This window comes from Prionailurus viverrinus, chromosome F1 (assembly GCF_022837055.1).
Source record: "Prionailurus viverrinus isolate Anna chromosome F1, UM_Priviv_1.0, whole genome shotgun sequence".
NCBI lineage: Eukaryota > Metazoa > Chordata > Mammalia > Carnivora > Felidae > Prionailurus > Prionailurus viverrinus.
Window position 1 is genome coordinate 31,802,440 of NC_062577.1, and position 22,078 is coordinate 31,824,517.

The window sequence follows — 22,078 nt, forward strand, 5'->3', positions numbered from 1 at the left end:
GGAGTGCAGGCTTGGGAGCCAGAAGGACTCGAGTTTGAATCCTGAGTCTGCCACTTATGAACTTATGATCTTGGGCAAGGTACTTCCTAGATCTCTCTGGGTCTGCCTTTGTTGCTTTGTATGAGGAGGATAATATGAGCACTGTCCTGATAGGGCTGCTGTGATGAACAAAAGCCATTATGTGTCGAGAGCCAAACGGAAGGTGCCTGTTACAGAGTTGCGTTCAATAAATATCACCTTTTATTTATTTACTTTTGTTATTCTCATAATAAAAAAAAAAAAGAAGAAGGCCTGGGTTATTTGTGGAAGCAAGGGGAATGAAAAAAGAGGCTTCTTGGGAAAAAAAAAATGAATGATTTTATTCCACACAGAGCTACATGAATTCTGTCCTCAAGGAACGTCCTCCCAGGAAGAGGAACAAAACAAAGGTACCACCAGAGAGTGAGGCTGATTTGTTTTGAAAGAATCTTGCGATCGGAAAAGAAAACCAAATCTGCTCCATGAAATTGAGCTACAGATAATAAAAGTGTCAACGTGGGACAGTGGTCAGAATACTGGCTCCGCGGAAAAAAAAAATTCATCATAGTTCAGAAAAATATATATTCGGGCACCTTGTCAGTCCACATCTCGTCCCTCTCTGTGTCACCCTGGCAGCGGATCTGCTTCGTTTACTGATAACAAAAAGAGAAAAGAAAAGAAGAAAGTTCGTATCATCCCCAGCTGATCGCCATGGGGCCAATATCGCCCGTCCATGGAAAACCACAGCAGCGCCCTGTTCCCCGCCTCGTGCGTCATCAGCTGAATCGACAGCTGCGTGCAGACTTCATCGTCCCTTCCGGCCCCTTGCATGAGGGGCAGGGTGAGGCAGAGGGGACTCTTCCCGTTTGGAGGGGGAGCTCGCCGGTCTCCCTAAACCCCCTCTTCCCTAGAATTACAGGCGTCCCTGTGAGCCTGGCCGTAGGAGAGGTGACAGATCTCCGGAGAGGGGCAGCATGATGGAGCAGCCCAACCAGTTGAGAGCCCATCTGGGTGAATGTGGGTTTAAAAAGTTGACCTTGGTGCCCATGTGACCTAGCACAGGGCCTGACTTCTAGTAAGTTCTCAAGGCACCCTCAATGCACTAACGGAATAGAACCGAAGCAGAGGATAGAGGAACGAAAGGGGCAGGGTATGTTTCTTCTGGACCTTTCTGACACCTCTAAGGAAAACAGTTCTCAGTCTTCGAATATGCAAATGACCGGTCTCCATGGAGGACCACAGAACCAGAATCTCCTGTGAGTGAGGCCTAGGCATCTGTATTTTTTTAAAGCTCCACCCCTCACCCCACCCCACCCCCCCCCACCCCCCAAAAAATGTGCTGCATAGCCAGGATTGAGACCCGCAGGAGTCAGTCATTGAATTGCACTCAGCAACCAAAGGCTCATTTGGAGTTAGATAGGGACGAGGCAGACATAAGGAGGGAAATGGTATTCTTGTAATGATTAGCTGTTTTCCTTGTGGGTTTTGTTTGACTTATAAGAGCAAATGGGCCCTGAATATTTCACAGTAATCAGGAATGAACTAATCACTAACAGAGTCTTAATCCAGACACGCCGCATTGCCATTGGCCGTAGAAGTCTCTTTGACAACCTGACCTAACAGAGGAGACGTGGGGTACAACCACAGTCCCATGAATTAAAGACCCTGGACTGGGGAGGGAGAGGGTTGCATCTGTCATGCGCCCACCAACACTGCATTTCTAGAACTTATGTGCAGAAATCCCTATCCCATTTCAGGCTGATCTCCTACCCCAGGCTCCAGTGGGATTCTTATTCCTGGTTTATTGCTTTCCGAGGGCTGACCGAGCCTAGAAAACAAGCCTGGTAGGGTTCTCCCTCCATGACCCAGAGCTCAGTTAGTTGGCTCAGGGTTGGCAAACTTTTCTCCAGAAAAGGCCAGAGAGTAAATAATTGGGGCTATAAATAATCACATCGTTGTTGTGATTGCTTTACTCTGCCAGTGAAATTTGAATTGTATACATTTTTTTTTTAATTTTAGAGAGACTGAGAGAGTGCGTGAGTGGGGGAAAGGGGCAGAGAGAAAGACAGAGAGGGAGAGAAACAGGCAGCAGCCCAGACTCAGCCCAGAGACTGTAGTTTGTTGAATCCACATTAGCTAAGGCGATGTTGCCAGAGCTGGAGAAGGGCCCTGACTGGCCTGTGTCCTCGGGTGGGTAGGGACAGAAGAAATACAAAGAGAACTCATCCCAGGCGATGACACAGGCTAAGTCAGCTCAAAAAGGCACTGAGGAACGTTCAGGAGGGACTCCCCAGATCCAGTTTCCATACTAAGACTTGCATTCCCACAGAAGAAGGGAGGCGTGCAGATGGGTGGAGGTTGAGGGAGATGAACAACAGCTTTAAATTTTTAACGGGTGCTCGCGAGTATGGGATTAGCATCTGGCAAACCCCAGAAAGGGCTCCCGATTACGCTGGCTGAAACCTACTCACATGGTAATGCTTTTTTAGGATATTAAAGGAGAGGCAACATGCAGGAAGGAAAAATGCTTAGGAAGAGGAGAACAATTAGTGTCTATTCTGCAATAAATTCACCATTTCAGAGACAGATGGACAGACAGAGACAGAGAGAGAGACAGAGCGAGAGACAGAGAGAAGCATTTGCTCTCTCCCTCTCTGTCTCCAAATAAATAAACTTTTTTAGAAAAGTAAAGGACACTTCCTCCTTCACTTGTAGCCCTGGTGCCTTGTCTTGGGGCATCGTATTCTGCTCCCTTGCTTCCTGGGTTGTCATGAGGGCCGCCCCTTAGGGTTATGCCGATTGTTCCCTCCCCCAGGACACCCAACTGAGGCAGGAAGGGACGGCTGGAATCCAGCTTGCCTTCTGCTTACCAAAGAGTGCTCCGTCAGGGTTGTGTCTGATCCCCCCTACCCCCATCGTCACTCTCATGAAGGGCCACTGTTCTCTCTGCACAAACATGGTCAACAAACAGTATGGACAAGCGACTATGTCCACCTAGATGGGCACCTTTTCTGGTTGACTCAGAGATACTATATAGGCTTGTGTTGGCACAGGGGTTCCTCTTCAGGACTCTCGCCCCAAGACAGGGTAATGAAAGCAAACTAGAGGCCTTCTCCACAAACGAGAGAGATGTGGGAAGGCCTGAAGCCAGTGAGAAGACAAATGTGGTTGGGTGCTCATCGCTCGCCAGAGGTACCTAATGTCTAAAGACTTAATGTCGTAAGTCTTTTAGCGATAGGCTGAAACTACCTGTCCTGAAGGACACCCTAACTTCTGTCTCTGGTTCTGGTGGTCACTAGGGTTTGAAACAAGTCCATTTCAAACCACAGGCTAGCAGAGTTTGGCTTCTAGTACTGAGACTCAGGTACCCAGCTTGCTGAGCCTGGGCATCAAAGGCGCACACAGCACTCTGACACCTGAAACGGCATGATTATTGGAGTCCGGAGCCCCTAGAGTGTGTGGTTTCTGCTCAGCTTTCCTTCCCCTGAGGTCTTGGGTTTCCTTCATTTTAATCCAATTAAAGAAAAGAAAAATCAGTAAGTTTTTAGCACTAGTGGAAAAGGGCTCCATTGACAGCAGCTTAATCATTGCGCTAAGTGAGGTTAATTTCCACCCTTGGTCTTTAATAGGCCGGATACTGGAGATGAATTCTTCAGCTGATGCCACACTCAGGTCACCTGGCCGCCCATTTTAATCAGAAGGCTTCCCCAGCTCTGATTTTTATGTTTCTAACCACTCACCCAGTGTTCTTCTCTAGAGGCTGACATCACGTGAATTGCGGGACAGATTCCTCCTGCGTTGAGTTGGCGTAAGAAGATCCAGCCTGCTCTCAGTCTGCTTCTTTCTCACCCCCACCTCTAAACACATATCGTTTCTTCTTCGTAGACTCTGCCATCCACTTGTAGAAGATGGTGTTTGAAAAGTCATGTGTCCTTCCTTCCCTCCAGATCGTCTAGGACTGGGGGGAGGTGGTCACTGCAGCATCCTCTAATCTGAAGATGTTGGGAGATCAAAGAAGCAAGGGGAGATCAACACAAATTAAAACCAAATTAAAAATGATACCAAAGGCCAGAGCATGTAGACGAAAATCCATTAACTATCGATTTATGGTTTGGTGACCCATGATTGCTTGCTGGGTGATAGAAGTGAGCATGAAATCTGTTAGTTTCTAGGTATGTTTGGAGAAGCCCACACAGCTCTGAGAAGTATTTCTCATTTAGGCCAGATTAAAATCTTTCCGAGCGGCCTTTCTGGATTGAAGAACATTCTGCCAATCTTCTCCAAGGGAGGTAGCACCGTGAAAGGCAGGGCTGATGCAACCTGGCTTCTTGAAACATCATGTGCCACTCCTGGATGACGTCCCTAGGCATAGCGGGGAGACTGACCATATGTCAGGCCCACGTTTATTCTAGTGGATTCCCAAGCTGTATTACAGAACCAGGGTTTAGTCAGAGGCTAAGAATTGAGCACAGTGATGGCTCAGACAAACTTACATTGTTAGCCTGTCTGGGTTCATTGCCTCCGTAGAGCAGCCACAGGCAGAAATTCCTGGATTTGCCCAAACTAGAGGCCATAGTTCATCCGTTCATGTTTCCGGTGCTGTCTCGGGAAGACATCACACTAGAGTGGAAGAAATATTTGGCCTTGGTCCAAATAGACAACACGGGCAATAATCTAGCCCAGAAGCCAGAAGGAATTTGGTACTCTTCCATTCTCCTGATCTTTTTCCTTCCAGTTATTTCAAAGTGGAGTAGGCTCTGGACCCAAGTGGGTTTCTAGGCTGACAGACAGATACGGCAGACATTCATGCTGCCTTATCTCTGTAAGGGGCAGGCATCTCCTAGCTTCTGCTTCACGCTCCCCACCCGGATCGAAGGAGAGATTATCCTTCATATGGGGGTGTCAGAGCAAACGAGGCCACGTCTGGGGAGCCTCAGGCTACGTTGGCACTCCTGTCATGGACTCTGCTATTTCACAGCAACAGGGACACTTGTAGGCTGCCTTCTTCCAACCCTAACTTCCTCCCAAGCTATCGTAACCTGTCTCTCATCGTCTGCCCTGCTGCGCAGGTCCTGCTTTTGATCAAATTCCACCTCCTTTCCCTCCCTACCGTCATCAAAATGGATCATTCGTTACTTTCCTCAGCTTATTTTTTATTTGCACGGATCATAGATCTTGCTTATGTCATACATCCTTTAATTACAGATTTGCTTATAAACAGAGCTCGTCTTAAGGGCCCCATAAAGCGAGGACTGCCTCTGACGGATCCTTATACCTTTATAAACGTCGAGGCTGTGGCTTGATCGTAGGAAGAGTCTGCAAAAGTAAGTCGTGTCGAAATTAATAAATTGGATTACATTCACTTAAGGCTCTCAGATGCCTGTGTTGGAGAAGGTGTGTTATTGCCTTTAGTCAAACCACAGGCATTTATTAAGGCCTTCCCTCCTAGACCCCGTGAGAATTACAAAGAAAGGCTCCACTCACAGCCTCTCCAGTGCTTTGACTATTTATGTATTTACAGTTTTCTCTAAACTATTTGGTGGTAACTCTCTGAAGAATTAGAAATTATATTTTCCTGAGTGCCCACTGAGTACGCATCACAGGGACTGCGTATACATCCTTTCAGCCAAGCTCACCACAATAAGATTGATGGTTTTAACCCATTTGTACAGCTGAAAAGATCAAGGTTGGGGTACGTTATGTATTTTGTGTGCAGTCAGGCAGTTAGAAAGTAGCAGATCTGGGATTCAAGCCTAGTTCTCTCCGACTCCGAGAGTTAAGCCCTTCTCACCATACTCTCCTGCCCCTCAGTGACCCTACCTTATTTATCTTTGTGTATCAAGACCCTAGCTTTACACATGGTAGGTACAAACCAAATGATTGATGAATGAATGAAAATCCAGTCCCTCAACTCAAAGAATTTATTTACAATCTAGCTGCAGAGTCAATACACAGAGGGGCTGAAAAATAAATAACAATTCAAAAGATATATAACAGTCCAGTACAACAATACAAAAACTGTCATAAGACTGTATAAGATTAATTGCCAAATGAATGACGCAGATAGTAAGTGCTGTAGGGCTAGAATGATCTGGCAAAGCCTCACGGAGAAAGATGTTTTAAGTACAACTTTAATATTTATGAAGTGCCTATTCTGGAGAAAGCCTTAGATGCGATGATCAACAAAACTCAACCCCCGATCTCCAAGTGCTTTGAGCATAGACGGGGAAGGCCAGGAGGGAGGGAAGGATAAAATACTTTCAAAATGGTTTGGAAACCAGACAGGGCCACTGATAGACGGGGAAGAAGAGGAAAGAGCTGTCCAACCACCTTCCCTTGTTTTTCTTTGCCTGTGCTCTCCTAAAAGACTGTAGTAGAGCCTTGCTACCCTATGTTTGGCTTAGGGACCAGCAGCATCAGCCTCATTTGGAAAATGCCTAGAAGTGCAAAATCTTCAGACCAAACCAGGCCTAAGGAACTAGAATCTGCATTTTAACAAGATCCAGAGGGGAGTCACGTGTTCATCGAAGTTTGAGAAGTGCTCATCTAGGGTGCAGAGCATTTAACCAACTGGCACAGCCATGACTCTCCCCAGCTGTGCCCTCTGCCCCACTCCACGTTTGCGCGGTTCTCCTGGAGGCGACTTAGTGCAGCATTTAAGTCTTGCTGTCTGTTTTTCCACCAGTGTTGATGGATAACTTCTCCCTCTTCACCTGCGCTAGATCCCCTCCCCCAAATCCCTGACTTTCTCACCCCTGCATTTCACTTGCTGCTCCAATCCCTTCTATTCCAATAGCCCGATTATAAGAATTGCCCTTGCCACTCAGTCCCCTCAAATGTCAAATTCTCTCTGGCACTGCTGGACGTGTTAAGGAGAAGGAATTATCTTTGTGGTTAAATATAGACGGTGACCCTCCCCCCCCCCCCCCCCACACACCCACCCCAATCCCCTTGAGTCAGAATCAGCAGCAAGGGGAACAGAACAGAGAGAATGTTTTGCTTCTTCAGATGGGAAGGTATTGATCAAGTGGAGAAGAGAAACAAAACAAAATATAAAAACAGGAGAGAAAGCAAAGGCATTCAAGTCTCAGATGCAGCTGGTCTGGGTACAAAGGGTCTGTCTCACTAGATGTGGATTTCACCTTCAAGTGCAAAATGCAAAATGTGAGAGAGAAGATCTGAGAAGCCGAAGGAAGCACTGAATACTTGGCCGTTGCAATAGGAGACGTATGAGCTGTGATGACTGAAAATCAACGCAATAGTTTTCCGAGGTAATGTTCATACAAGGAGAAAATATTCTAGCCAGATCAGAAGTCAGAGCTGTGCACCACAGACAGCCTGATGCCAAAATGAGGCTACCTTGTGGAGAGAAAGGGGAGTGAAGGGGAAAGAGTAAGAGTCTCCCCCCTCGGTGTCTCAGAAAGTGTACCATGGGTTTTGCGGGTGCTTCCCATGTGTTATTTCACTTAATGCTCCCACTATGAGGAAGTAATATTCATCTTATTTCATAGGTCGGCTTAAAGAGATAAGGGAAATTGCCCAATATCCATATACACACATCTATTGAAGGCATATACATCCAGCTGATCCTCAGTATTCACGGATTCTGTATTTGAGAATTCGCCTCCCAGATAAAATGGATCGTAACCCCAAATCGCTACTCATGGGGGTTTTACAGTCACTTGAGGACACGCATAGTGTGAGGAAAAATTAGAGTTGCCCAAAGTGCACATTCTCAGATAAGGCTGAATGAGGTGATTTCTCCCTTCACGTCTCAACTCTCATACTGTGACCAAGCGTTCTTTTCCTGGCCTGTTTAGTGCCACATTTTTTATGTTTGTGCTTTTCTGTGGATGATTTCACTGTGTAAAATGGCCCCAAGCACGATGCTAAGTGCCAGGGTTTCTAAGCGCAAAAAGGCTGTGACGTACCTTCTGGAGAACATACGTGTGTTAGTTAGATAAGCTTCACTCAGGCATGAGTTATAGCGCTGTTGGCCGTGAGTTCAATGTGAACAAATAGCAAAATATAGTGAATTAGGTGCCTTGAAACGAAAACGCACATGATAAAGGTTAGGTGTTGGCCAGTGGCTGAAGCCGTCATGGCCAGGGGCTCACAGGAACCTAACCCTGTGAGTCCCCTAGGAACAACAGTTCTGTATTCGCTAAGTCATGTTCATGGCAACACTAGAGGACATAAAAGCTGCGAATAAGGAGAGTCAACTGTATTTTTTTTCCACTCTCAAGTAAAATTACACCCATGCACACACACATGTATACCTTTATCTTTAAGGAGACTCCTGGAACAGAAGACTTTGAAAAACCATTTGTGATGGGAGGCAAGACCTCTAAAGAACCTGCTCGACGACCTTTAAGAAGAAAAACTCTGAGTAAATGTCAGCTTTTGTTTCGCTGGATGAGGCTATAAATGTGGGTCCAGAGTTGAGCCATAGGCTCTAGCGGTGCTCCTCCTCTGCCCTCTCCTTCATCAGCTTCTCCCCTGAATATGTATTGGGCATATGTTTTGAAAACTTTAGATTCAAGACGGATTAAATCATGAGTCTGCCCTGTATGCCCGCAGGTCCCTGTCCCACACTGTCCCCGTGACTGTGGTTGGAAACTCAAATGGGTCACACTCTGACCCCATACTCTTTCCCCTATGTCTGCTTACCTCTGCCTTGTCGGGGAGCATTCTTCACCTTGGATTCTAGAATGCTGAGGAATAATTAGAAAGATCCATGGGGCGCCTGGGTGGCTCAGTCGGTTGGGCGGCCGACTTCGGCTCAGGTCATGATCTCGCGGTCCGTGAGTTCGAGCCCCGCGTCGGGCTCTGTGCTGACAGCTCAGAGCCTGGAGCCTGTTTCAGATTCTGTGTCTGCCTCTCTCTGACCCTCCCCCGTTCATGCTCACTTTCTTCTGGTTCCACGAGCGCTGTCTTCTCACCAGGTCATCCTGAAACAAAAATGGAAACATTTGGAAATTCCATGTTTCAGACAGTAACAGTGGACGTTTTCCTGAGGACTGAAAAGTCTCCTACAAGCTACAAGTAGCATATGGCTACTTCTATGGCGTTTCCACATCTTATGATGAGGTATGTTTCATATCTGTATTGTTTCTCTTTTCCCTAATTTCACCGCACTCATCATATCTCTGGCTACTGTTCTTTTTCTCCCGTACAACGATTTTCACTTCTTTCCATTCAGTCCCCAGCTCAGTGTGTTCTTCCACCCCAACAAAGTTTCAAAAGCACGACGTTTCAAAATCCGTTGAACACCTTTGATGCTTTATTTTCCACCAACTCTCTTTAGCCTTTGACATCATTAACTATGTCCTCATTTTCTGAGCACTTGTGGAATGAGAAAATAAAACTTAGGGTAATAGAATGCTAGGGCAAAAGGGCTCCTAGAGGCCATAGACCAAACCGCTCAGTTTGCAGGGGAAGAAGTGAGGAACTTGCCAGAAATCATGGCTCCAGATGGTGGAAGGGTTCCAGTACCGACTCCCCAGTAGCATCTGGTCTTTCAGGCTGCAGCTTCTGCTATTCCAACATGGTCTCCTATCCAAACGTTATACAGGTCTGACTCCGGCCAACTCCATGACTGGCTGGGCTGGAGTACGTTCAAGGCGATAGATCTATCCTTTTTGTCATTTTACTCTCCTCTGCCTCCCCGGGGGCCTCTACCCCTCAGGCTGGCCTTTTGCTGATCGTGACACCAGAGAATCAATACCAAGAAGGGAAGCAGATTGAAAGTGCCAGGCAGAATCCTTGAAAATGCCACGGTGCATTGATAAAGGTAAACTGATTAGAACTTTGCAGAGTTGAAGACCTTTGGACCTTTATTCTGTAGAGCAAAACAGTGGCTGTGCTGTAAAGGGAGGTGCATGTGGGGGTATCTCCTACTTAAGCTGTGCGCTACCATTTGCCCAGATACCCCAGCCAACTTCCTGTGTCTGCTTCTAATAAGTACCGCGGGTCCTTGCACGTAGAAAGGCACACGGTAAAGGTAAAAAGACAAGACTTTTAGAACGACTAGGAAGGAAGGAAGGGAGGAAAGAAGGGAGAGCGAAAGAAGTGTCAGCTTAAGTAATCCCCACAGGTATGGCTGCCGCAGGGGTGGGGCATTCAATTCAGGGAAAACTCCCGCTCCTCATGAACAACAACTGAGAGTCCTGGACTCCAGCTTCTACGTGTAAAGCTGCTTCTTTGTCCTGAGCCTTTGGGAGGACTCCTCATACTGATGGAAAACTGGGAGGAATCCATCATATCACATACAGTGCCCCAGGAGATTTAATTCCTATAATAAGCAGCTCACTGCTCACACCATGGCTGTCTCTCTCTCTCTCAAAAATAAAGAAACACTGAAAAAAAAAAAGAATCTCTACAAAAGGGGGCATCTGGGTGGCTCAGTTGGTTGAGCGAACAATTTCGGTTCAGGTTGTGACCTCGCAGCTCTTGGGTTCTAGCCCCACGCTGGGCTCTCTGCTGACAGCTCAGAGCCTAGAGCCTGGAGCCTGCTTCAGATTCTGTGTCTCCCCCTCTCTCTCTCTGCCCCTCCCCTGCTCACTCTGTCTCTCCCTCTCAAAAATAAATAAGCATTAAAAAAAGAATTAATAATAAATAGCCCAAAGCTCTGGCAGGGCACAGATATAACAGAGTCAAAAGACATATCTTTGTTTCTATAAACCCCTACAGTGCCCTCAGAATTTGAAAGGAGAAACCGTGTTGAAGGGTGTTCCCTTTTTTTCTAACTCGTCAATCTTTTACTAATGGACTTTAAATATCATTACAGCCTAATCCCTGTTGTCCTTAAACTTTTTATTTCTTTTTGATTTCATTTTTAGAGGGCAGCCGAAAGCTAGCTTTTCTTTATTAAATTGAAGGGCAGAATGCAATGGGAAAATGTTTTGCTAGATGGAAAACACCCTACGAATGTTAGTCATTAATATTGTCATTTATTAACTAATGCGGATTCTCATTAGGAAGAGTTTGGTGAGTCTGTCTCCCACTTAGCCACCCTCAGCATCATGTGCTGTTAGTTTATGATGTGGAATAAGCTGGGAAGAGAGAGGAAGAAATAAACCTTCCATATGCCACACGCTATCAGATTAAAACACAAAAAAAAGGATCTCTATTTAAAGATGTCTTCATTCAGCAAATATTTATCTATTTTTTAAAGTGTATTTATTTATTTTGAGAGAGGGAGAGAGAGAATGCAAACGGGGGCAGGGCAGAGAGAGAGGGAGGGAGAGAGACAGAATCCCAAGCAGGCTCCGCACTGAGCCGGAGTCGGACGCTTAACTGACTGAGCCACCCAGGCGTCCCAGCAAACATTTATTGAATAGCTATTTCTGGAAGCAACACAGAGGTGAGTTAACTAGTCTACCCTCAAAGACCTTCGTGCATTCGAAGAAGAAGACGTCTTTTAAAAACTTAAACAACAAATTTGTCGTAAAAAAAAAAAATTGTGTTCAGTGCAATGAAGAAAAAGAGCAGGTGCCGGGGAGAATGTAACAGGAGGCCTTAGTTACACAGGGAGGGAGGTTCAAGGACGAGTAGAGTGCCTAGCGCTAGAGCATGTGCTAGATTGATATTTATTGAGTGAATGGACAAGCAGTAAATGAATTAATTAAGGGTCTCTCTGCATAAGTGATATTTAAGCTGGGAACCGAAAGTAGCATAGGAAGGAGCCAAGAAAAGAGCTTGGGACTTTTAAAGAACGGAAACAAAGCCAGGAAGATGATGAGCCGGGAAGGTGATGTGAAGGACAGAGGCAGGGGGATGGTGGATCACACAGAGCTCCGCGGGCCACTGGCAGGATTTTGTTTTCTCTTGTTGGCATGGCTGGCCCGTGAAGCTTTCTCCCAGGAGTTAACCTAATCTGATTCGATCTCTCAAAGGATCGCTCTGGCTGTTGCTTGGAGAATGAAGGGAGGGTTGGGACCTAGGGGCCCCCGTACGGGGACCACTTAACCAGCTGTTGTAGGAGTCTCGACTAATGACCCCCATGGCGTGGCCCAGCGTGGAGGCAGCATCGATGGAAATGAGCAGACAGACTCATGAGGTCTGTTGAATTTAGAATGAAGAGACCTTCGATAATTGCTCGGGAGGTGATGGAGACATCAGGCTGCCTGGAGGATTCTGGCTGGGGCCACTGAGTGGATGAACTGGTGGGGAACACTGAAATGGTTTGGGGTGGGTGGTGGTCATAATTTCGATCTGAGAAGAAAGGAAACATCGCGGTCAGATGAGAGCGGCATGTTGGGTCCAGGGAGTGAGATGGGCGAGCTCTACTATGCTCACTTCCTTTTTCCTCTGCGATCGGTGTTTCTCAATGCGTCTTTCAAAAGCACTTGTGTGGAATGCAGTTCTACCAGCTCTGACTGGACAGTGCAGCATGGCACATGTCTCTTCTCCGGGATCAAGGACACCTGAAAGGAGGAAGCACTCTTTTCATTTGCAGAGGTTTCGAGACTCCCCCAAAGGCCTGCGCTGTGAAATTCACTAAGCTAGGATCGGTCGTTAGCTCTTCCTTAAGCTGACCCTACTATCTCTGCACGGCATCCTCCTTTCCACGATTCTTTCACTTCTCTTAACGTTTCAGAGAACCTCTCGATTAGGTGACAATAGTCATTTTTTTAAGTGTGTTAAAATACACATAACGTCCAATTAACCATTTTAACCATTGTCAAATGTACATACAGCTCAATACAGCTAGTATCAAGGGCATTCACTGTGGCACAACCGTCACCAGGGTCCGTCCCCTGAACACTTTCCGTCTTGCAACACAGAATCTCTGTCCCCGTTAAACAATAGCTCCAATCCCCGCCCCCCCCCCCCACCACACACATACTAATAGCGTTTTTTCACTTAGCTGTAACAATTTTAATCGCCCTGCAAAGGGAAATCTCCTGTCTTGGCTGGGACAGATTAGGCCATAGGCAGAGGAGTGGCGAGCCAGCCAGCTAGGGCTTTGTCCTGGATGAGCATCAGAAGTTCCTGAATATGCCAGGTGGAAAAGAACAACGGAACTCCAAATGGGAACCAAAACGAGGAGGAGTCAGAGCCCAGCACTTTGCGAAGTTTTCTCCCACCATCAGGGGGCGACTTTCTGTGCCTTCCCAGGTAAAGCTTCGGCATTGCTGTGTTTTCCTGTGACGAGCTTTATTGAGATACAATTCACATAACATACAATTCACCGGTTTAAATTGTACAATTCGATGGTTTCGGTGTATTTACGGAGTTTGCAGCCGCCACGCCCCGTCAATTTTGGGACACTTTTATCACCCCCAGAAAGAAACCCTAAACCTATGAGCAGTCACACCCGACCCTCCCATCACCCACAGCCTGACTGCCTGGCCGGAGGCAACTATTAGGCTACTCTCTTTGTTTATGAACTTTATGATTTGCCTATTCGGGACACTTCGTGTCAAGGGAAGCCCACAATATGTGGCCTTTTATGACAGGCGTTTTGTTTTAACAGAGGAACGCATTGCTCTTTGGCGAGCATTTCCCTTAGTAAGCGGTGGAAAACAATAGCCCTGACCCCACATCACAGCCAGGCAAGCTGGCAGAATCGCAGTGTTGAAGGGGCTGACTGAAACGCCCCCTCCCTTGGGGTTCCCCCGGGGCAGAGGATCAGGGTTTCCGAGCTCCCTATCTCATCATCCTGTCAAAAAGCATAAATGCCATCCCTTCTGTCCCTGGGGGAGTCCCTGGAGCTCAACGTTCCAGGTGATGGGAAAGCCTCGGGCCTCCAAGCATTTCAGGTCCCAATTCTCTGCCCTTTATCATCGGAGGTTATCCTGGAGGGAAGAGAGACTCAGGTTGACGCCGTGAAACAGGCCTTCCAGCAGGGCCAAGGGACCAAACGGCCCCCCAAACGTCTCACACGGGAACCACCAGGAAGATTCTGCCCTAAAAATATTCTTGGGCTGGCACAGGAATTCCTCGGATAGCAGTTCGTTTCTTTGGGTAAATCATAAACTCGCCCTCGACGTGTTTAGCGCTTCAGTTTACCAAGCACTTGGGTACATATTGCCTTTGCAATATCTTTCATTCTATTAGTTTTGATAGAGCACTATCCATCTGTTTCCTTGTAACGAGATTGTTGAAGACGAGGGGCTTGGCCTCATTGGCGCTCCCAGAACACTTTCCGCTTGCCTCTGTTACAGCACTTAGCACCTTTTATTATAGCTATTTGTTTACACAGTTTACTTGCCCCGTTGGGCTGTGAGCTACCACAGAGTGGAAGCTTCCAGACCCGGCACACTGCAGGACACATAGTGGGCGGACAGTAACAAATGGCGGTGCTCCCAGCCCCCTCTCACGGGAAGAAACCCAGGCCTGACGCCTGTAAAGACATCAAGGGATTGACCGAAGAACTTGTTAGCTTCGGACTCAGGGCTTTCCGCTTTGCAGAAGTGCTTATAACGGGCCTATGTTTGCAATTTACAAAGGGCACTCACATACATTGTCTCAAGTGACCTTCATAATAGCCTTGTAACAGAGGTACACCATCTTGGAGCGTTAACAAATAAGGAAACGGTCTCGGGGATGTCAGGCAATTTACTGGGCAAACCAGCCTGAAGCGAGGGCTTGGCAGAACTGGATTTAAATGCTAGTTCCGTCCCTTCTTGCTGGTGATTTAACGGAGCCGTGGTGACTTCATGTCTAAAATGGGAATTGTAAACCCTGCCTTGTTGAAGTTTCTGAGATTTATAGATAATGTAAATACATCGCTTGGCTTATAGTGAGCCCTGAATGAAAGGCGACTACTATTGTGGCTAGTTGGAAGTTGGAAGCTAAAAGTTACAGCTGCATTTTTTAAAGCAGCCCTCTGGGGGTGCAGTGCCTTCTTTTAAGGTAGAAATACCCAGGGATGGGTAACAGTTTAAGACTGGAGCATCAGAGCAGAAGGTATCCGTCCAGTATTGGGGAGACAATACCAGTGTTACAGAAGGGAATCTTGGAGCTGCAGGGGGACAAAGGTAAACGTTACTGACCTCACCATTCTCTTTTCAACGTAGTTTTAGGGCGCAGGGAGCGGGGAGGCGGGCCAGCTAGAGTACCCTGACGCTGTACCGCACAGCCTACGACCCCCTATAAATCCTTTAGGAGAGCGACCTCGAACCTTGACACATGGCCTCGGCCATCGTTGTGCCCCAACGCCTTCCTTTCTCTGTTCCCCTCTGTTCCTCGGGGGGAGAACATTTGGCAAATTCCCACACTCCCCGGAGGCCGGGTGAGCGGCTTTCCAGATTGGTTATGAATCAGAGAAGCATGTGCATTTGTTTGACTTTGATGTGTCAACACTTGTCTGCATATGTCTCCTTTTGCAATGTTTGGAAAGCGAGGGTCTAGAAGATGAAGTGTTACCTCTTGCCTTGGCCACACTTGGATTGAATAGCCTAGTCACTCTGCATTCATTTGGTGTTTATGGGAATATCATATGTAGTTCTGTCGACATTCCCTAACCATTATAATGCAGTTACCGTAGATAATGCTCTCCTAGTGCAATATGTTATCGCCATTTTAACAACCTGACATACGATCGGCTCCTATTATCACTTAAATGAATCCATTAAGCAGCTAGAGGCTTCCAGGAGTCGGATATGAGAGCGTCAAATGGGCAAACCTGTGCCACTTCCAACAGGGCCGACCTCATCGGCTGGAGGAAAGACTCGTTCCTCCCGAGGGTCACCCAGCCAGCTCGCCCAAGGACTTGGGAAACCGTGCCCTTCAGAAGCTGAGTTAGTCCCCAGGCCCCGAGCTAGGACAGAAACTCCCACCTTATTACACCCTTCTTTAATGTACAAAAGAAATGCTGGTGCCTAACAGCAAGGCAATGAGATGTAATCAAATTCACAATTCTGACTACAGAGCCGAGTAGTTTAGGTCTGAGGGAGGCAGCAAATTATACAGAGACGTGAAATTGTGCCTGAAATTACCACTTGCCTGCGGGGTTTGATTTGAAGGATAATAATAGTGTCGACTAACCTTTGTAAAATGTATGAGGTTTACAAACCCTTATCATATACGCTGTGGTTTATTTGCTTCTCAAAAGCACCCGATCATGTAAAAACTATTATCCCCATTTTACAGATGAGGAAAGGGAGTTTTCCCTCAAGTCAGCGTCACAGGATTATATGAGGAGTAAACAAAATAACGGATGGAAAATGTGCTTCGGTAAGCACCCTCCATACATTCTCTTATGCCGAGATGGTCCTCAATGGAAAGGGTCCTCCATCCAAAATTCTCTCTCCGTCTACCCTGAACTTGATCCCAACCCCCCCCCCCATTCAGTCAACGGTCCGATTGGTATTGGATCCCTGTGACAGGTGCATCATAGGAGTCTGGCGCCTTGAGTCCGTTTTTATAAACTGACCGGTGATGGGAAGAGTCAGGAACCCCGGGACCAAAAGTATTTGATATAATTAAAAAATTAAACGTCACGATGAAAGGAGTTTCGGTTACTATGATGAACCACCAAATTAATTTTACAGGAAGTGCCCCTTAGACCACAAAACAGTGAGAAATCCCAGCACTCTAAGAGGTTTGGGTCAGGAGAGAGTCTGAATTCCAAAATTAAACAAGGGAGGGGCGCATGGGTGGCTCAGTTGGTTGAGCGTCCGACTTCGGCTCAGGTCATGATCTCACGGTCTGTGAGTTCCAGCCCCGAGTTGGGCTCTGTGCTGACGGCTCGGAGCCTGGAGCCTGCTTCCGATTCTGTGTCTCCCTCTCTCTCTGCCCCTACCCCGCTCATGCTCTGTCTCTCTCTCTCTCTCTCTCTCTCTCTGTCAAAAATAAATAAACATTAAAAAATAAAATTAAACAAGGGAAAGTCTGTCCTCAGTGGGGGTAGCATAGACTTTTTTTTTGAAAGACCATTTTTTAGAATAGTTTGAGGTCCACAGCAAAACTGGGAGGCAGGTTCAGATATTTCCCCTATACCCTCTGCCCCCCCCCCCCAACACACACACAGCATGGACTTTAAGTGCCAGCTTCCAGGACTCAGGGTAAGATAGAGCATGAAGCTCTCATGGGTAAGAAGGGAGGAAGAGAAGAAGGAACCCAAAGACACAGAGGTGGTTCTGCCTGGCCAAAGCCTAGAGCAGCTAATCCCAAGACAGGAGAGCCATAGAGCCCGGAGGAGAGTGGGGCTCCTGGGGGAGCAGGGACCCACTCTCTGTTCACTGTGTAAGCCTTCCCGATGCCAGCTGGGGCTCCAGCCTCCTCAAAGCTTTGGGTGATTGTGCCTCGAACCATTCAGTTCCAAGGTTGAATGCCTCCCTCCAGCCCTCTGCATTCTGGGCAGCCATTCTTGGTTTTGTCTCTTGCTTGGAGTTCAATATCATCCTATTCACTTGTTTTTCTTTTCTTTTCTTTTTTTTACTGTCTTTGAGGATCTGTGGGATCATACAGGGGGTGGAGGTGGGGTCACGGTTCAGAGTGGTTCCTGCTCTACTTTCTCTCCTTATCTCATCGCCGAACCCCTCATGCCCTTTACCCCACTGCCCTTAGAAACTCACGGGTGCCTTGGGTGGCTCAGTCAGTTAAGTGTCCAACTCTTGATCTCAGCTCAGGTCATGATCTCATGGTCCTGAGATCGAGCCCTGAGTTGGGCTCCATGCTGACAGTGTGGAACTTGCTTAGGATTCTCTCTCTCCCTCTCTCTCTCTCTCTGCCCTTCTCCTGCTCTCTATCTCTCAAAAGAAATAAAGAAAGAAAGAAAGAAAGAAAGAAAGAAAGAAAGAAAGAAAGGAAAGGAAAAAAAAAAAAGAAACACGGAATCAATGTGTGACCCTTCCCACAGCACACAGACCCCTCTGCTTCCCTCCTGGGACCAGCCCTGTCAAGTCAGTTTCCCTTTTGTAGCCCCGAACTAACTGTTCCCAACCTTGGCCGCCCCTGTCTTGGGGAATCCTGGTGGATTTATATTCTCCATCTCATTTCGGCCATTTTTATGTGCTTTTTAATTTTCCTTCTGTAACTCTGTATTTCTTGCAGGGCCAGAGGGGAGAAAAGACGATGGTCAAAGGAAGTTAAAGGGCACTGCAGCAAACTATATCTACTTCACAATCGTGTCCTGACACTAATAAGCTGTAAATGGCATTCACCTGCAGACAAATAAACGGGCGACTCTAGTCACACTGCCTTAGCTTCCAGGGGAAACAATATGCAAAATACCTAAGCATCTAGGCAGAAAGGAGCTGGCCAGCCATAGGACCCTGCAGGTCCTGGGGTGCAAGCTCTCCCTCCAGATGCTTCCATGCTATGTTCATTTTACAGTACGTCTGAATGAAGGAATACGGGGGCATGAGCGGAGGAAAGCAAATTCAGTGCCCAGCCCTGGATTTGGTGGAGATGGAGGGAGGTGCAGTGGTGACCCCTGACAAAGGGGGACCTCTTGTGCAAAGGGAACATTCCCTGCCCAGGGGAGCAGGTCTATCACAAAGAAGGCTGGAAAGGATGTTGCCCCCTCTGCGGTTAATGGGGTAAAAAAGGGTACTTCCTCAGCTCTGCAACCTGTACCATCACATAAATTGAAACAGACAGAATTACCATTGATACAAATTAAAAACAAATAAAAAGGGTACACAGAGCTGATTCTGAGAGTTCAAACTCCATTACCCGCTGATTTACTGAGCAGTGACCTGTGATTGTGTGTGTGTGTGTGGGGGGGGGGGGGGTTGCAGGAGGAGTGAGGAGTCTCTGCGAATCCCATCAACCCCATTGCCATGTGGCACACCAGTCAATAAGCTATTTAATTTAATGGGAGGCAGTATTGACGAGCCGGAGAAAGCAAGTCACAGAAGATGCAGCTGCACAGAGCAGATAAAGTCTTCAACCTGGCCTCACTCTCGGGGTACCCTCCTCCCCCTCCGCATCTCCTCCGGCAGAATCAGAGGAGGGATCCATGGGATTTGGGGGGCGTCGGGGCCCCAAGGGGACCGTGCGTAGGAGGGATTACCAGCACCGAGAGACGGAGTCCGCGAGAGGTGGGTTGCAGGGAAGATTGGGAAGAAAATGGGAAACAGATCTTTGGAACTGAGGACAATGCTATAAACGAGCTTTCAGAGTGAAGGCAGCCAGGAAGGGGGGAGGCCAGCGATTCTAGAGGGAAACCCAACAGCTGCCTCCCAGGAGAATGAGCCCATCTGTTTGTTTTACTCTCTCTTATGGGGTCAGATCAGGAGAGAAACGCTCCCAGAACCAGAAGCACCCTTTGCCCTCCCACAAAATGGAAGCTGAGAAGCCAAGTAGGTCACACTCGCGTCTGGGGCTGCGGTGGGGAAGGCGAGGGAGATTTTTAGAAAGTGATGGGACAAGTAGAAAATCAGAACTGGAAAGGGCCTGGGAAAGGCGCTAGTTCGGTGTCGCCCCTCCCACCCCTCCCCGGCCCACGCACTTGGGGAGAGCAAGGCCCGGAGAAGGGGAGCCAGACCCAGAAGGTAAGGAAGGCGAATGTGAGGGAGCTGGATCCTTTCGGTCCCAGGTCGGTGCGCTGCCCACCGCTTGGCAGAGTGTAAGGGACCCAGGCGAACACGCGGGGCTTGGACCACTCCCAGCCTTCGCACATGGGGGGCTTTAAGACAGGCGTTTAGAGAAATAAACAGAAAAGAGCTAGTTGGTAGAGTTGTCCTATAGACTGATATTTATTTTTTAAACAAACATGGAAAGAGTGCGTATTTGTGAAACAGGTATTGTTCTGAGTGTTCTGTGAACGTCAGTTCCTTTCATCTTCAAAATGACCCTGCAAGAGAGGTACTATTTTTATCTGTATTGTGACAGATGAAGGAGTTGGGGTACAGAGGCGTAGCTTTCTCAAGGCTCATCCAGCTGGGATCTGAAGGCAGGCAGCCAGACTCTGGAGTCCATACAAAGTGCTGTGCTATTTCCAGTAATAATAATAATAATAATAACCACCAGTGGTTGATTGCATACCGAGTGCCTAGTGTGCTGTGAAACATTGTATTCTGTAAATATCAAAACAATTGCATGCCGCAGGTGTCATTACTCCCGTTTGACAAATGAGTAAACTGAGGCTCAGACTGGTGAAGAAAATCACATCAATCTCACAGCTAGGAAGTGCCAGAGCCAGGCCTCAGAGCCAGGTCTGTCCTACTACAAAGCCCGTTCTCCTGCCACTCGTGGAGCTCGCCCCCTCCATGTCCCCAGCAGAAGAAGGAGGTGCTACCTGCGGCTCTCACACGACCCCCTGGCGTAACCTCATACGTCAGCTTCTTGTACCTGAGTAAATTATTCACCTCGACGTGCCTCCAGACCCTTGTTTGTTGAACGGAGGCACTACCTCTTAGGACTGTTACGAAGATTGAATGATATAAAGGTATTCGTGATTAATGCTTAGCGTGATCATGGAGATGAATGCATCATCATGTACAACCAGGATGTACAAGGCAGGGTTCCGGGCACCGGGGGTGTAGCAGCAGAGATGACTTCCTGGGTATACAACCTGTGTGGCTGCGTAGAGTCCTGTGTTAAGAAAGGCTTCCCACGTGGGGTTCAGGGCTCTGGTGGTGCTGACTTAAAATTCTCAGTAATTGTATCCTTGAATTTGTATGTTGCAAGCAAAGTCTGATGGGACAACGGAGCATGCCCGAGGGCTTCGAGCCTCAGCCTCAAGTGCAGTCCTGTCTCCCAGAAACAGATGAGGGCCCACTGCTCCTCCCTGCTCTCTGGGGCTCTGAACCCACCTGGTCTCCCCCTCCCAACCCCCATCCAGCAACCAACGCTGCCCTTGCCCCCCAGCGGGGGTCTGAGTGCATAGCTGGAGAGAGCCAGGCGTGCCCGCTGAGCATGCGGGCTGAGAGCATGACTGAGCATTCCTGCTCTGGTGTCGCAGTGCCAGCATGGAACTTGGCAGGTGGCCTTCGTCCATCCCCGATCCGGGTAAAGAGAGCGTCCCAGCACAGAGACTGCAATACCCTTGGGGGTTGCCTGCCCATGATGAATTAGGGTAGTGGGCCTGTGGGAAGGGGAGATGACCCGGTTCGACATTTCTGCCTCTGTGTGGCACATTGCCTCAGTCCTGCAGATGGAACCTGTCAGTCCACGGACCTCAAGTGCCTTGAGTCGCAAAGTGGTCATGTGGGCACCAGTGAGGGTCCGCATTGGCTCAGCATCTATGCCTGTGCCTGACAGAGAGCAACTTATTCAGCAAAGAAACATCACCATGAGAGTCCAAGAGAGACTGGAAAAAAAGAAAAAAAAAAAGCTTTATATTTGACCTTGAACAACACTTTTTTCTTGCTTTTTTTTTTTAAATTTGAGAGAGAGAGAGAGAGAAACCAAGCTAGGGAGAGGTGCACAGGGAGAGGAGAGGAGAGGGGAGGAGAGGAGAGGAGAGGGGAGGAGAGGAGAGAGAACGTTAAGGAGGCTCCGTGTTCAATGTGGAGCTCAAGGTGGGGCTCGATCCCACGACCCTAAGATCATTACCTGAGCTGATATCAAGAGTCAGACACTCAACCGACTGAGCCACCCAGGTGCCCCATTTCCTGCTTTTTGAATAAAGGGCTTGCATTTTCATTTCGTACTGGGCCCCTGTATTAATTTGCTAAGGCTTCATAACACAATATTACAAAGTTAATGGCTTAGATGACAGAAATGTATTTTTACAACCCTAGAGGCTACGAGTCCAAGATCAAGGTGCTGGCAAGATTGGTTTCTTCTGAAGCTTCTCTCCTTGATGTGGAGATGACCGCCTTCTCTCTATGCCCTCGCATGGGCACATTTCTCTGTGTGTGCACACTCCTGGTGTCTCTATGTATGTCCAAATTTTCTCTTCTTATAGGGACACCGGTCTGATTGGGTTATGGCTCATCCTAACGGCCTCATTTTAACTTAATTACTGTTTTAAAGGCCCTATCTCCAAATCCAGTCATATTCTGAAGCACTAAAGGTTAGGGCTTCTGCATATGAATTTTGAGGCCCGTAAAAGCCCCTCAAATTATGTTCCTAGTGTGGTACAGAAGTGGAGAAAATATTCCATTCTCCTAGAGCTTACTTTCAGGAGCGAGGAGATCGGTAATTAAAAGGTAAA

General features: G+C 47.7%; 1 long non-coding RNA gene across 2 annotated transcripts; it reads right to left on the reverse strand.

The window, feature by feature from the left end:
• Positions 1-303: 303 nt before the first annotated feature.
• LOC125155815 (uncharacterized) lies at positions 304-8,381 on the reverse strand. 2 transcript variants are annotated; one of them, XR_007148358.1, is made up of 3 exons: positions 8,298-8,381; positions 3,759-4,010; positions 304-671 (listed from the first exon to the last, which is right to left on the reverse strand). It is a non-coding gene; the product is annotated as an uncharacterized LOC125155815 (long non-coding RNA). The 2 variants fall into 2 exon arrangements; XR_007148359.1 differs by lacking the exon at positions 8,298-8,381 and adding an exon at positions 5,294-5,333.
• Positions 8,382-22,078: the final 13,697 nt, after the last annotated feature.